The sequence below is a fragment of the Rhinolophus sinicus genome, linkage group LG14, assembly GCF_036562045.2.
Source record: "Rhinolophus sinicus isolate RSC01 linkage group LG14, ASM3656204v1, whole genome shotgun sequence".
Lineage (NCBI taxonomy): Eukaryota > Metazoa > Chordata > Mammalia > Chiroptera > Rhinolophidae > Rhinolophus > Rhinolophus sinicus.
This window is the reverse complement of record NC_133763.1, coordinates 49,889,641-49,904,752: the sequence shown is the minus strand read 5'-3', so window position 1 is coordinate 49,904,752 and position 15,112 is coordinate 49,889,641. Positions and strand designations below refer to the sequence as shown.

Below are 15,112 nucleotides of genomic sequence, written 5' to 3'. Positions count from 1 at the left end.
GGTCCCAGCCTCTGGAAACACACCTTGTGTTTCCTCCCACATTGAATAGGACTGGCCTGTGAGACTAAGAGGCTAGTGCAGAAGTGATGGTGTGTGGCTCCCATGACTAGGTTATTCAAGACATTGCAGCTTCTGTTGGTTATCTCTCTGGTGGCTTGTTCTGGGTGGAGCCAGCTGCCCAAGAAGCAGCCCAGGAAGAGGTCTGTGCAGGGAGAAGCTGAGGCCTCCTGCCAACAGCCATTTGAATAAGGCATCTTAGAAATGAATCCTCTGGCCCCAGGGAAGCCGGCGGTTGACTGCTGCAGTCTGGAGTGACGGGTGACAACAACCTCTTAGGAGGCCCCACGACAGAACCACCCACACTCCCTAATTCCTGACTCACAAAAACTGTGAGAGGTAATATATGTCTCATGTTTTAAGCTACGGAGTTTTGGGGTAATTTGTTACACAGCCGTAGTTAACTAATACAAAAGAGAACCAAGAGTGACGGTGGGGGGGGGGGGCAATAACTTTAAACAGGATGGTAAGAGGAGGTGTCAGGAAAAGGTGACACTCAAGTGGAGACTTTAAAAGGGTACCATGTCTGCGTACTCTTTTAACATCTGGGGGAGAGCATCGTAGGCAGAGGAAACAGCCAGGACAAGGGCTGGAGGAGGGAGTGTGCCTGGAGGATTCGAGAAACAGTGAGGACTGTGGCGCTGGAGCGGGGGCAGCAGGGACAGAGTTAGAGATAAGGTTGGAGAAGTAATGGAGGGAGAAGCAGTGGCCAGTCACGAAAAATGAGAAATGACTATTGGATTTAGCTCTGTAGAAGTCACTGTTGACCTCTGACTAATGGAGATAAACAGCTGCTAGGAGTGGATTGACGCGATAATGGGAGAGAGGAATGGCAGACAGCAACACTTCCAAGGGGTTTTGCTGTAAAGGGGAAAAGAGAAATGGGATAGAACTGCAGAAGAAAGAGGGGCCAAGAAAAGATTTATTTCTTCGATGGAGGAAGTAACAGCATGTGGGCATACTGGTGAGAATGATCCAGTGACAACAGATGACAGGGAGACAAGCATAGGGAGAAGTGCTTGAGGAGATGGCAGGGGTGAGACGGAAGGCAAGAGTGGAAGAGAGAGGGTCCATGTACGTGAATGTCTGAAAGGCAGAGTATGTGGCACAGATCATGGCAGGAGGATGGAGGCAGGGGTGGGAGGCTGTGGCTGTCCCTGTCTGATTATTTCTCTTTGCTCATTGGAGGAAGTCAACAATTTTCTTGGCTGATACAAACTGCATAAAATAAACTAGCATCTAATAAAGACTGGGAATAAAGGCCCCAGTCGAAGAAAGACACATCTCAATGCGGCCTGTTATTTAAGGGGAAATGACACAGTACATAGAAGAGAATCTACAGAACGAGAAGAAAATTATGAATTCGACAAGAACCAGGCATTCTTGCAGCCAGACTTGAGGACTTTTACCAGTTCCTTACCGAGTCAACTTTATATCCTTTATAGTTCGTGTACGCATTTATGTGGGAGTTAGCCAGCTGGCAAAATGTATTAAGTTCTAATTCCAGAATGTGAGTTTAGTAATTCTTATTTCTTCCATCATATAAAGTCCCAAGGTAAAAGGACTTTGTAAAGTCCTGTTATAGAGAGATATCTGGATTGGATGGAACTTACCTGATTTTCGAAGTCGACAGGCAGGTATGCAAAGTGGTCAGAACAAGCAAAGAGAGAAGGTATACCATACTCTATGTCGTCACACCGTGTTATATGCAAAATCATCTCTCCACTTACCCCAAACACGTCCCTGGATTGAGTAGGTACACTTGTCTGTACCTTTCTTCCAGGTCAAATATTTCAGTTTGGATCATTAAAAGGCATTCTTCTTATTGGCTGCAATGATTAAAATGGGGACCAATCATTAGCGCCAACCAGCCCTGGTCCCCTCTACGAAGCCCACATTCAAACAGGACTGCTGGCCAGCTGGTCTACATGCTCTGACACCCTGGGATCTGCCTGTGCTCCCCACACAGGCCGGCCACTCAGGTCCTCCACCCTGGACCCGCCTACACTCTTTGTTCCGTAACCTGAGGGGAAGATAATTCTTTTTCCTAAGACCCATGTTTATGATAAGCTAATAGCCTGCGGATTGTCCCTGGAATACCAGGAACTATTTCCAAGTCTCCTTAGGTGGCCCCGGGGGAGGTTGGTGGAGAAAGGGGGGTAGGAAGAGTGTTTGACTTCTGTTTGAAAATTGTTCAAGACTTTTTTTAAAAAAATTAGATTCCTTCTGTATGTGACTTTCACTTAAACACAAAGCTTCTCTTTAAGTTAAAAAAAAATGCTCATTGTGCTAACAATGGTGCATTACCAAAGCCCTCAAATTAAATTGCACGAAAATTGAAAAAAATAGGGCTATTAAGATATTTGAGTTATTTATTGAAGTTGAATGAGGAGGAAAAAAGATTGTTCCAGATTCCTCCTACCTCTTACCCCCTAGCCACTTCTCTCTCTCTCTCTCTCCCCCTCCCTCCCTCCGTCCCTGCCTCCCTCTCACCTGTCTGTCTGTCTCTCTCTCAATCACACTTCGACAGGGGAAATAGCTTTGGAGAATGCCATGCAGGCACCTCGGGAACACGACCTGCCATGGCTTTAACTGGCCGCCATAGGGACCCTCAGATGAAGTGCAGGGTTTATCCTCTACTCTGCTCTACCTCTTGTCATCTTGTAACTTCATTCTCCAGGAGTAGCAGCTCACCCCACACACTGTGCCTGAAGTGTGGGCATAACCACATTTCTTAACTCCCCAAACATGACTAACCCTGGTCTGAATGTGTAATAAATGCCGTTGGGACAGGGGACGCACAACAGAGAGAGTAGCTGACAAATGCAATTGCCTCTCCATGCCTAGAATCTAGGCCCCCACTTCCACCAGGCCCAAGTTCCTCCCATCTTCAGTCCAGAGCTCACGTCATTTCCTTGCCTGTGTAGACGGCACATCCAGTGTCTTCCATCCTCTTACAGGTTACTTTGTGGCACCTATTTGTGACCCCAAAAAAAAAAAAAAAAAAGGTACTAAATAAAACCACGTGGTGCACCAACCACCTAACCCACGTCCTCCCCAGTTTGTTTCTTGGTGTGTAGCCAAGAAACCATCAAGCATACGTGTTCCACCCGCCATAACCTGCTCTCCTGGTCTTAGGATGCAAATGCTCGAGCAAAATCCCATCCTTGCCTTTCACGCACACCTGGTTTGCAGAGTAGCACAGCTCACAGGCAAGTGCAGAAGAAACTGTCCTGACACTGCAGTAATGGACCACACTCCAGGTAAGCGAACCAAATAGCATGCTGAACATGTCTGGAGCAGGTTTCCCGAGGATGACGAGTGATCACAGAGAGGACCCTCTCAGAACAAGAGGAGGGTATTCTCAAACACACTCCAGCTTCCCCACCCAAGAGTACAGAGGCTGCGCCAATCCCCAGCTGGCAGTTTTCCAGCTCCATTAGTGTTAAGATCCACTCTTTACTTGCCAACCTACTACTTACTGTTTAACCCTGTAAGGCTCCTTCATTGTGTCTGTTCCTAATTCTGGTTTCTACGTTCTTTAAGGCAGCAGAAACGTCTTACACACAAAATGTGAATATTCTATGAAAATGTCCAGACCTGCCAGTAAACTAAATGATTGTCATAATGCGTTGATGCTTGTGATGTGTTGTCCTTTATGCTTCTTCAATGTAAATGTGATCGTTTTAGTTTAAGGCTGTGTCTCCATGTATAGTCCGTTGAATATGAAAATGTTTAGTCTTTCTTTTTTTTAAGGAGGGCACAGCTCACAGTGGCCCATGCGCTGGATCGAGCCGGCAACCTTAGTGCTACTAGCACCACACTCCAACCAACTGAACTAACCAGCCACCCCTGTACTCGTTTTTGTAAACCTTCACAGCACTTCATGGCTGAGTAATGGATCAAGCCCCAAGAGAGTGAGTCACTCCACTTATCCTGAAGACTAAAATAACTGTGTGAGTTGAGTTGGCATGAGTCAGCCTTCTAAAAGTTGGACACGCCTGGGGTACTGATAAAATGGGCACTCGGAAGCGGAAGACCAGACTCCATATTCTTGATGAGGTCCCAAAATGCAACCACAGCCTGAGGACCTTCCTCAGCCATCACTCAGCCTCTCCCTGTCTCTGACAATGGCAGCACGCAGGTGCCAATTAAGGACACTTTTCACTAAAGAACTACGGGGACCTTTTCATCAAATATAGTTTGACTGAACAGTACTGTCACCTACAGGACACCCTACGATTTCTTTTCAGCTCTTGACCACTTAACTGCTGTCATGTTGTTGACTACCATTTATTGAGTTGCTACCAAGTGCCAATCTCTGTGATAAACTATTCATGTCTATTGTCGCTAATCTTTAAGATAATCCTGTGATATAGGCATTCTTTTCCCATTTTACAGATGATAACATGTAAGTTCAGAATGCAAATCTGTCTAGCGCCAAAGCTTTCGCTTTTTCTTATTTCTGTTCTGGTATTTCCGGAGAACAAATATTAGTAGCCACCGGTAAACGTCAGACTGCAATAAAATGAGACATCACATAGTACTTTTGAGGAGGGGAAATTTAATATATACAATTATTAAGTATAATAGGGATTGAAATAATGAGGAATTGTCTAGTAAAAAGTAAAGAAGAACTCTTACAACTTAATGATAGGAAGACAACTAATTTTTTTAATGGATGAAGGATTTGACTAGGTATTTCACCAAAGAAGATACATGAAAGGCTAGTAAGTGCATGAAAAGATGCTCAACATCACTAGTCCTTCGGAAAATGTCAATTAAAACCACAACAAGATACCAGTTCACAGCTGCTAGAATGTTTATAATAAAAAAGACAATCACCAAGTGTCGACGGTATGTGGAGAAACTGGAACCCCCTGCATTGCTGGCAAAACGGTTCGGCTACCTTGCAAAACAGTGTGGCAGTTTCTTAAAAAGTGAAACAACAATTTACGGTTTAATCCAGGGATCCCACTCTGAGGAATTTACACAAGAGAAATGAAAGTACAAGTGCATGCAGAGACATGAACTTGAACGTGCAGAGCAGTCAAGAACTTGAAACAACCCAGGGTCCACCAACTGGGGACTGAATAAAAAAGCGGGATATATCCATGGACCAGACGATTGTTCAGCCCTAAACGGTACTTCACTGGTGTGACGTACCAATCCCTGCTACACCATGGAAGAACTTGGAAAACATCAGGCTGAGTGAAAGAAGCCAGAGACCAAAGGTCACATGTGGTATGGTTCCATGTACAGGAAATGTCCAGAAGAGGCAAATCCATGGAGACAGAAAGCAGATTAGTGGTTGCCTGGGGCTGGAGGTGAGAATGGGGAGTGACGGAAAGTGGGCATGAGGGGTGTGTCTGGGGTGATAAAAATGCTGATACAACTGGATTGTGACGATGGTTGTACAGCTCTGTAAATGTGCTAAAGCTTATTGAATTGTACACTTAAAATGGGTAACATAATTTTTTAAAAAGAAGTACAGATACCTCTGAAGAATATAGGGAAAGCAGCTATTCCCTCTAGGGCTCCCTAAAATAAGAGCACCCTAAAATAAGCACTTTCAGCACCACCCATTCCACCCACACGCACTCTCCTCCAGTCATCTCGCTTGCGTCTGACTTCAAAGAAATCTGAAGCCAGCAGGCATGAATTCCAACTTCCCACCCCTTCACCTGCAACTTCCTTCTCCTCCCCTCTCCAGACCCAGAGGGTGAAGGGATGCTTTTCGGATCTCAGAGCTGGTCACATGCTCTTCCTCTCACCCTGTGCTTTTCTCCTGGGCTCTGCTCCACACTCGGTCTCCCTGCCCTTTAAATGCAGCCTCTCCTCCCCCGCCGTCCTCTGCAACAGATCAGAATAAAGAAAAAGAAAACCCCCTTTTCAGTTCTGCAGCTCCTCTACCTACTTCTTGGAATTCTTTCCTTCTTCTTAACTTCACAAAAGAATAGTTGGCAAATACGCGTTTCTATTCTTCCCCCATTTACGTGTCAATTCATAGCACTAATGCTTCTGCCTCCATCCCCTCCAAATGTATTGCACTTGGAAAACAAAACAGTTACCTCCTCCCAGTTTGCCAATCAGATAGATCGTTTTCAGACCTCATCTTACGTGTGTGTGATCTAACCACTCTCTTCTAGAAGCCCTCTTCCCTCTGGGCTTCTGAGACCCTGGTTTCTCCTGATAATTGTCAGGCTCCTGTGATCAACTCGTCTTGTTTTCCTGCTGACTGTCCTTCTGCCCGGTGCTCCCCAGTATTCTGACCTTGGCCTTATTCTCTCCGCAGACTATATTCCCTCCCTGGGCATCTCTTCACTCTCACAGCTTCATCAATCCCCTCAGGGCTGGTGGCACAGCTGGAGGCTCTGCAGACTCTTCCTCTAGGCCAGGCCTTGCCACCGAACCCGGGAGTCAGCGATCCAACTGCTTTCTGCATATCTCCATCTGAGGGGTCTCCTCTGCTCCCCCTCCACAGCTCGCTATCCCAATAAGTCACCACCATCTACCGAGTTACTCAGAAAACTTGGATCCCTCCTTTCCATCCTCAGTGCCACTGCCTGGCTAAGGAGAAATATCGTGTGTGTGTGTGTGTGTGTGTGTGTGTGTGTGTGTTTAAACTCACACGTGGACTGAGCATCACTGCATTAAGGCCCTGAAGCTGGTGCCCCTTCAGTAATGCTGATGGGGAGCCCGATTGGGGACCCTGTATTCTGGGCCAGGGTTTGCCACAGAACAGGTGTAATGAACTCAGTCCAGAGGACCAGGCCGGTCCCCCTCACTGGTAAAGCTGGGGAGGTGGGTAGACAGGAGAGAGGCAGGGACCGAATGGAATGGAAAGCACGAGCCCCGTCTGAAGGCTGTGATGCTTCTCTGCCCCAGTCAACTGCAATGCGGAAGCACAGGCCTAGAGTTGCCAAATATTCTAATTTCCCCCCCAAAAGCTAGAAATTCAGATTTTTATCTAAAATCTTTCTTTTTCAATGTTGGAAATGAATTCAAAATATGTTTAAAACACCACGTTCTCAAAGCATATCTATAGGGCTGATATGACTTGTTCGTGACTTCCACCAGAGAAGGTTTGCTATCCGGGGAGGGGCACATGGAGGAAGTGGTGGTTCTGGCAGCAGTGTTCACAGTCCAACTGAAGGAGAGAGTGAAGGCCGGGAAAATCAGCCACAAGCCCAGGTATGGAGGGGAAGGGACCGGACTGGGGGGTGTCAGTGGGGAGAGCATGCGACAGACATTCCCCACGCCATAAATCAACCGAACAAGACCCAACCAGACATGAGGTTCCTGTGGCATCATTTTCCAAAGGAACCCAGTGTGGTTCGGGTGCCTGCCTCCATTTCAAAGTCCACGCATCTTCTGACATTTGCCTACACCCCTCAGCCCATCCCATCCTCTCGAGGTGCCTGAGGGACCTCGGTGCTATCCATATGGCACTGACGAGCAAGTCTGCCTGCTGGTCCCAGAGCTGCCATCGTCTCACTCCGTTACCTTATGCAAATGGCAGGCACGAGGAGCCTGTTTCTCCATCTGGATACCCAGAGGAAAGCCTTCTGGACAACCCGACCTTCCTCTGGGAGACAGCGAAAGGAGCAACAAGGAAACATTTGCAAAGCCCCCCACACCCACCTGTTTGCAGTGGGAAGCAGAGTTGCTATATAAATTATTAAGGAGACCGACCTGCGCTGAAGGGAGTCACGGGGACTTCATTATTATGCGTGGTGTGTAGCTGCCTTTTGAATATTCTGCTTGCTTGGTTTCTAATTTCCTTTTCTTACGCGAGTCTTTCTCCCTCATAAATCTTTGCATCTCAATGTTCTGAACTGGGAGTTCTCACAACCCCTCCATGGTTAATCTCCTCCTGCAAACACTGCCGGCTCTAAGCAGCACAGTGCACAGTTATTGCTCCTGAAGCAGGTAACAGCCTCTGCCTCCACCCTCTGGCAGGCCTGCCGCCCCGAAGGGAGGAGAGGGCTTGTGGAGGAGAGTAAGGTGGGCAGGGACCCCTCCCACCGCTCCTCCCACCCTTTCCCAGCTGGCCAAGGAAACCCTTCTCAACCATTCTCTAGAACAAACCAACCCAGCACCACGAGCCTTTTGTGAATCTCACAGACACAGACTTCCAGTTCCCCCAGGAATGGCACTTCGCACACAGCAGCAGTGCCCTCTAGTGACAATCGGAAGGACCCTCTGTGAGAGGCAAATTCTCGAGTCTTACCTGAAGTGGGTACTCAGAGAGCTTTAGCATAGGATGAAAAAAAAATGCAAATGGTATCTTCATCATTAAAAAACACGGAGAGAATTATCTTGACTGCTTCGTACCAAGAGGAATCCAACGTACGGGCAAATGTATGACGGTCTAATTAGGCCACATTTTTTTCTGGCAGAAGCAGTACGCGTGGGAAGGACCAGTACTCACCTCTGGGTCCGGTGCCAATTAATGGTTGCCAGGGGCTGGGGAAGGGAGGAACGGAGAATGACTGCCAATGAGCATGAGGTTACTTTTTGGGGTAATGCATATGTTCTGGAATTACATAATGATGACGGTTGCACATCTTTGTAAATATCCTAAAAATCACTTAATTGTATACTTTAAAGGGGTGAATTTTGTGATAAAGGGGTAAAGTCTAGCTCAATTGAAAAAAAATCCAGGTAGTTCTAACTTTCTGAAGACTTCCCTGAGCCTCCTGGTTTGTGTTAACCAGTTCTTCCAGGGGACAACCTGTAGACTGCATCTTCATTGCAGACTTACGTACTATTTTGGCATTATTCCAGCTTCCTCGGATGCTTAAGACTGCTCCTAGACATGACTAGGTCTTGTCCGAACTTGTGTCCCCAACCGGGCACAGCGCTTGAAACTCAGCACATACTCTACAGATACAGGTGGCACTGAAGACATTGTCAGCTTTCCAAGACTGGATAACGCACAGCCATATTGAGGACACCATTTTGGGGATACAATAAATATCACGTACCTACCGTGTGTAAGACTTTGGTGATACAAAAATGAAGATGCGTAGTCTCTACCTTGGAGGAACTTACAAATTTTTCATGGAAATAAGTATACTTCAATAACTACAGTACAAAGCAGGAAACGAGTGCCACGGGAATGGCAAAATGATCCACACCTAACAGTTCAATGAAGTAAAAAATGACTATCGTGGGGGTTATAGGGACGATTTTCTGAAGGTAGAGGCATGAATATGAGCTTTAGGGATGTAACGAGATGTTAAAATGAAAGTTTCAGCTGAGGCACATTCCAGAGCTATGTGTTGGACCAAAATGAAACCACTGTCAAAGCAGGCGGTAAAAAGGGGCGGGGGAGAGGCACGTAAGTCTCAAATTGTCACCCACATCGACATCAAGAGATGCTTGCTGAATGGGAGCTAGGAAGCTTTTTGAAAAGAATGCTTTGGAGAGAACTGTTGGGTGCGAAGAATTCCACCCTCCTCACCAAAGGTGACGGTGGGGGAGAATATCCGCCCCTTACCTCACACCAAAGGACAGGACTTGGTGGCAACTATGTACATAACTTAAGGGTGTCTCCCACAGTTTGAAGAACACACGCTCCTGACTGGCTCACACCTGAGAATCTAATCTAGAAGGCTGAGGGCTGGGGAAGCAGCCTCACTCCGTTTCCCTGGGCACATGGGGTTTCCTATGGACCAGGTGACGTGGGGGTTGGGGAGAAGGAACTGGTGTGGTGTTGCTCAGCCTCTGTTCAAAATGACTTCCCGCATGGCTGAGGGGCCTCCACAAAAGAGAACTGGAGGTGAATCGCTGCTGGAGACCTAGGGTGCAGAAGCGTGAGGAAAGGGAAGGTCTCTGAGGAAGCCACGAAAGTCCCTCAAAAGAGCAACAGGCTTTTACCGTCCGCAAGGTTCACAGAGCAGCAGCTTGATTACCTCCGCAGCACCCAGAATTTTGCTACTGGAAGTCCCCTCCCTTCTCCCCTTCACCAAGCTCCAGATCCTGCAGGGGTGGCAGATGGAAGAAGAGAAGAAGGAACATGAAAGGAAGCAACGAAGAAGCCATGAACCCTTCTCTCCCTCACCTTCACACTGCAGATTTCCAGCCAGCCCAAGCTGGAAGAGACGAGAAACTTCTGCTTTAAATTAAGGTTGAGGTAATCATTCTTACCTAGGACTGCCACATTGACTCCTGCTTGCCTCTTTACTTTGCCACTTTATTTAGTCACTTAAGAAATGACTATTTTTATTACGTCTGAGAAACAATCTTTGTCTTTCCTAGGGGTACGGAGAAATAGCCCCTTACTGCAGGTTTGAAGAAATAGTGGGAGTCAAAAATGAATTTGCTTTAAGATTCCATTCTAACAGTTGTGCTTGTTCACTGTAAACATTCCAGGAAGAACAGGAGAAGGGGCATTGGGCAAAGGAACAGAGGTAGCCAGGTCCAAGCTATAATAGGAAACATAGGTAAACAGATCTCTCCCAGACACGGGGATAGTGGGAAGGCGGCTGGAAATATAGACAGCGGGCTCATTGGAAGGGCCTCCAGACCCAAACTAAAGAGTCACTTAAATACTAGCGTAAAATTTCAGTATATTTTGGTATTTATTTCACATAATATATTTTAAGTACTTCAGATTAGTAAAATGAAGTATTTGATATATTTCAAATAAGTAAAATGTAAATATACTGAAATATATATTAAACATATCATTCTAATATGAAAATAAAATATTGCTTAAAGTAAGCACTACATAAAAGAAAGTTTAATTGGGGTTAAAAATGAAGTAAAATTATAATCTTTTCTTAAGTGATCTTAGTGTATCAATGAGGTCATTATTGATCTGTGAAAAGCTTTCCAGTGGCTGAAAACTTCTTTCTGAATCTATGCTAGTTAAGGGAATGATAAAGCAATAGATGAGATCGTTATAGGCTGCCCTTAAATCTTTTTCTCTAGCGCATTATTTTCAAACAATCCTATCTTGGTTGATAACTTTGAGGAAATTTGGGGCGGGGGGGCAGGCGGCGGCGCAATATTTTATTTCTTTGCAGGGACAATTTTTTATTTGTAACAAGCTATATTATTTCTCTTTTTTTTTTTGCTTTAAAGAAATTATTTCTCATTTGTCTTCATCTTTCTATCTCATCTCATCTCATATACATGGAGATTCTACAGCAGACACCATATTAATACCAATAAGTGTTCTGTTCATATCTCATTTGTTGGAAAGTCTTTGTAATAGATAAGAATGATTCTTGCATTAGAAGCTTGCTTTAGTGGTGGTTTTCTTCTTTTGCTTGGTGATTATGGAAGTAGAGAAGACAGCGTTCTAAACAAGCTCACCTATATTTGATTCAAAATTTTAATGAAGCATGTCTCTGGTATGTCTCAAGACATAAATGACGTGGGTTTTTGAAACAACAATAGTATCATACCAACAGAAATATAAGTATTCCAGGACTCTAAAACAGCATGGAATACTAGAGTAGTGGACCATTGAACACTGACATTGTAAATCATTTCTTCATGGGCTACAGGGAACCAATAAAGATGTTTAAATAAGAAAATGACAAAGATGTATAGACATAGACTTTCCCTGTTAGAGTTGTAGAAAGTATTAAGCCTACCTCCTTCTGCCAAAAGGTCAGCAACTTCAGCATGAGTCACTGACAATGCACATTGGAAGTTGATAAATGAGGGGAGGAAAGATGGGAGAAAGGCATGGAAGACATCTGTTGCTTTTCCCTCATCCACTTACCACCCCCTACTTTTTTAGCAGTGAAAACAGTTCTCTGAATCTCCTTTGAAGAAGTGACTACATCCCTCATAGCTCATGTGGTTTGGGTGGGGTGGCTCCCCTTCAACACCTGGGATGGCCGGAAGTGATTTGTTTCCAAATTATGCACCATCCCAAATATATCAAATGATTCTGAGGCCCAGGATTTCTATTCCTATGAGGGGAAAAAAGCTCTTTGTTTCCAGTTAGACTGATGGGTAAAGAGAGTAACACTGCTACAGCAACCCTGTGACTCAGGGGCAGGCTCGCGGTCACCAGGTAAAATTTGAGGAGGTGCATGAGAGGTGCATTTGGGGGGGGGCCGCAATAGAAACCAGAAACTGATAGTATTTCTGAGTTTCTACCTGCTAAGCCTGAGGCAGTTCTGAAGTTTTCAACAACGTGAGCTAATCAACTCCTTTCTTTTTTCCTGTTAAATCAGCTTGACTCAAGTTTTCTGTCACTTGCAACAGAAAGAGATCTAAACGATATTCAAGAAACAAAACACAAACCAGTTAGGAAGCCATCGATCAGGACTGAGGCGATGGTAGGAAGAAAGGAGACTTACTGATGAGAAGTCATGAAGGAAAAATAAAGTTTCGGTCTCGCATGTTAGAGGGGTATCATACAGGCTGATTATCACACAAATTACTACCCTCTCCCAGAGAGGAGTTCAACAGTATAATATCTGCGGTACATACGGTAGGCGCAGGCTTAGAGAGACGTGAGTTTCAATTCAGACTACCCAGACTCTGCCACTTAAAATCTGTACGTCCTTCTCCGCTTGGTTTCCTCAACACCCAAGTCTTGTTTTTTCTCTATCACTCCTCAGGCCTCTCTTTCTCTGCCCTTCCCTTAAATGACGGGGTTCCTTAGAGTCCAGTCCTGGCCCCCTTTTGTTCTCTCCCCACACACCTTGGGAATCTTACCCACTCCCATTCTTTCTTAAAAACAATGTGCAGAGGAGTCCCGTGTATATATTCCCATACCAACATAATCAATTTTCTAGGCAGTATTTCTATTTAGATGCCTCCTCACAGGTATCTCATAATGTCCAAATCTAAAATGAACTTGTTAACTTCTGCTCAACTATGTTTCAGGTAAATGGCATCCTGGTGCAAGTTGCCCAAGCCAGGAACTTGGCAGTCACCTTGATTCCTTCCTCCCTCTCCCTCTCTACTGTTAACTCTACCTCTTGTAGGTCTCACACCTGGAATGCTGCTGTTGCATTCCTAACTGACTTTTCTCCAGCTTTGCTTCCTTCCAAGCCAGGGTGATATCCTGGAGGAAAAGATCACAGTTAAACTGGCCATTAGGCTCTAAATATTTGTGGTAGTTAAATTTAAAATTAGCCTCCAAGCTTCCTGTCAAGCAAGGCAAAAAGGAAGGAAAAGTAATCTCCATACATTTTAATGCTTGTTCTAATGCTAACGCTTTAGCCCAAGACAAATTTCTCAGGAGATTTATATAGAGAGCAATAAGTGATGTAATGGACAACTCCAATGATAAATCCTATAATTTCACTCCACGAGTATTTATGGAGTATTACTGTGAGCCAGGCACTGTGCTCTATACTGGAGATAAAACAGTGAATATGGTTGTTTCTTATCTAAGCTCATGGTTAAAACCGAGTTTGGGCATAATATTAAATGCAACCCTCTGAAAACAATTCAGAGGAAGGAGGGATGATTTCCCAAACCAGCCCTGCTTGGTGGTAAAAGCAGGGTTACAATAACAGTGTTCAGTTCCCCCATCCTCCAACTCCAGAGCCTTCCCCAGAGCATGATTTCAAGATTTCTAGCCTCTTTTAAACTGCAGCTTACTGTCACTACCAGCACCACCATACATCACACACCAAATATTTGTAGGACTCCCCAAGGGTTGTCTCACATATGCTGACAAACAGTGCTTTCAACTACCAGGAATCTGTCATTTTGCAACTTAATGTGCTCTGGCTTCCTGCAGAGATCTGCTGAGCCATCCCTGGCACCCACTACCCACTCCCGCAACCACACACACACACACACACACACACACACACACACATACACACATACACACACACACACACCAGCAGGATAAGCCTCTGCTATTGCTCATACAGGCGAAAGGTACGGCTCACGATGCCTGATCCACATGTCTGGCCCAGGCTGCCAGAATGCAGGGTGTATGAGGGTGGCCTGTCCCTTATACAGAAGGTACTGGCACCCAGATGCCAACATTCCATTGCCCTGAAGGGGCTCTGATGCGCTAAAACTGTCAAGCATGCTACAACTGCTCAAATACCAGGGTCTTTGTACTAAAGCTGTAGCACACTTTCACTGAATTGTTGAGAACAGCGGTCCCCAACCCAAATGTGACAGCAGTGTTGTTTGGTGCTCCTATTCCTTACATGGGCTACAGGAAAATCGCTTTCAGTTTTTAACCACTCAGGGAACACAGTAAGACTCTGAAAAGTGAGTCCATGGGCTAAGCTGGGGGAAGAACTGTGACAATGTGCAGTGTTTCAAAATGACCTTCCCCCCACAGAACATTCAGAACCTTCTAGCTTGGAGAACAAGTTTAGACTCAAGTGAGAGCCATACTCTATAGTAAGTACGTTATCTTCACATCTGGTCCAGTTTGATCCAAAGACAGAATTTAGGATATGAAAGAACTGGTTACATGTCATATATTGAAACTCACCTTACACATGTCACTCCTCTCAACTTGACCTTTGCCATGAGAGGGGCACAGATGGATTCACTGTGTCCTGTTGCCAAGATCTGGAACACAGGCTTAGGATAACTGTATAGTCAAGAGAACCAGCCCAGCAGGTTCTCCTTAGTAAATTAAGGTGCCAAGTCACTGGGCACTTGCAGACAAAGCCTGGATTTTTCCACAAGAAATATTCTGGATGTTAAGTAAACACATCAGTGAGCTCCAAGTTCTACATGTTTGCGACGATTTAAGCCTCTTTAAACATGCACGGGGGACAGTAAGCAAAGATTAAATATAAATCATGTAGTGCTGCCCTTGATTAAATATAAATCATGTAGTGCTGCCCTTCGCAAATGGTAATCAGTAAATATGTGTCTTGGCTCTTCCCTTCAGCAACTCCTGCTTCCAGGACTGCAAAGAAGTCTATCACACTTTCTACACTCAAAACACTGCCCTCCATCAGCCAATTCTACCCGTCCTCACGTTTCCTACACTACCCGGCCTGACAAACTCGCCGACTCACTCCCACTATGTTGCCCACCTAGTACTGGAAACTTGCACCTACCCGCTGGGGCTGAGGGGCGAGGCCCACTG

At 45.4% G+C, this 15,112-nt stretch overlaps 2 long non-coding RNA genes across 3 annotated transcripts in view; one reads left to right on the top strand and one right to left on the bottom strand.

Moving 5' to 3' along the window:
- LOC109451563 (uncharacterized) overlaps nucleotides 1-15,096 on the bottom strand; it is a 75,255-nt gene extending 60,159 nt beyond the window's left edge. For both annotated transcript variants that reach the window (XR_012491611.1, XR_002137992.2), the window contains exons 1-3: nucleotides 14,504-15,096; nucleotides 2,964-3,032; nucleotides 1,788-1,886 (exon numbers count right to left, since the gene is read on the bottom strand). This is a non-coding gene — a long non-coding RNA (uncharacterized LOC109451563). The remainder of the gene's footprint in view (nucleotides 1-1,787; nucleotides 1,887-2,963; nucleotides 3,033-14,503) is intronic.
- On the top strand, nucleotides 193-7,886 carry LOC141568472 (uncharacterized). The gene is made up of 3 exons (XR_012491612.1): nucleotides 193-396; nucleotides 3,196-3,320; nucleotides 3,814-7,886. It is a non-coding gene; the product is annotated as an uncharacterized LOC141568472 (long non-coding RNA).
- Nucleotides 15,097-15,112: the final 16 nt, after the last annotated feature.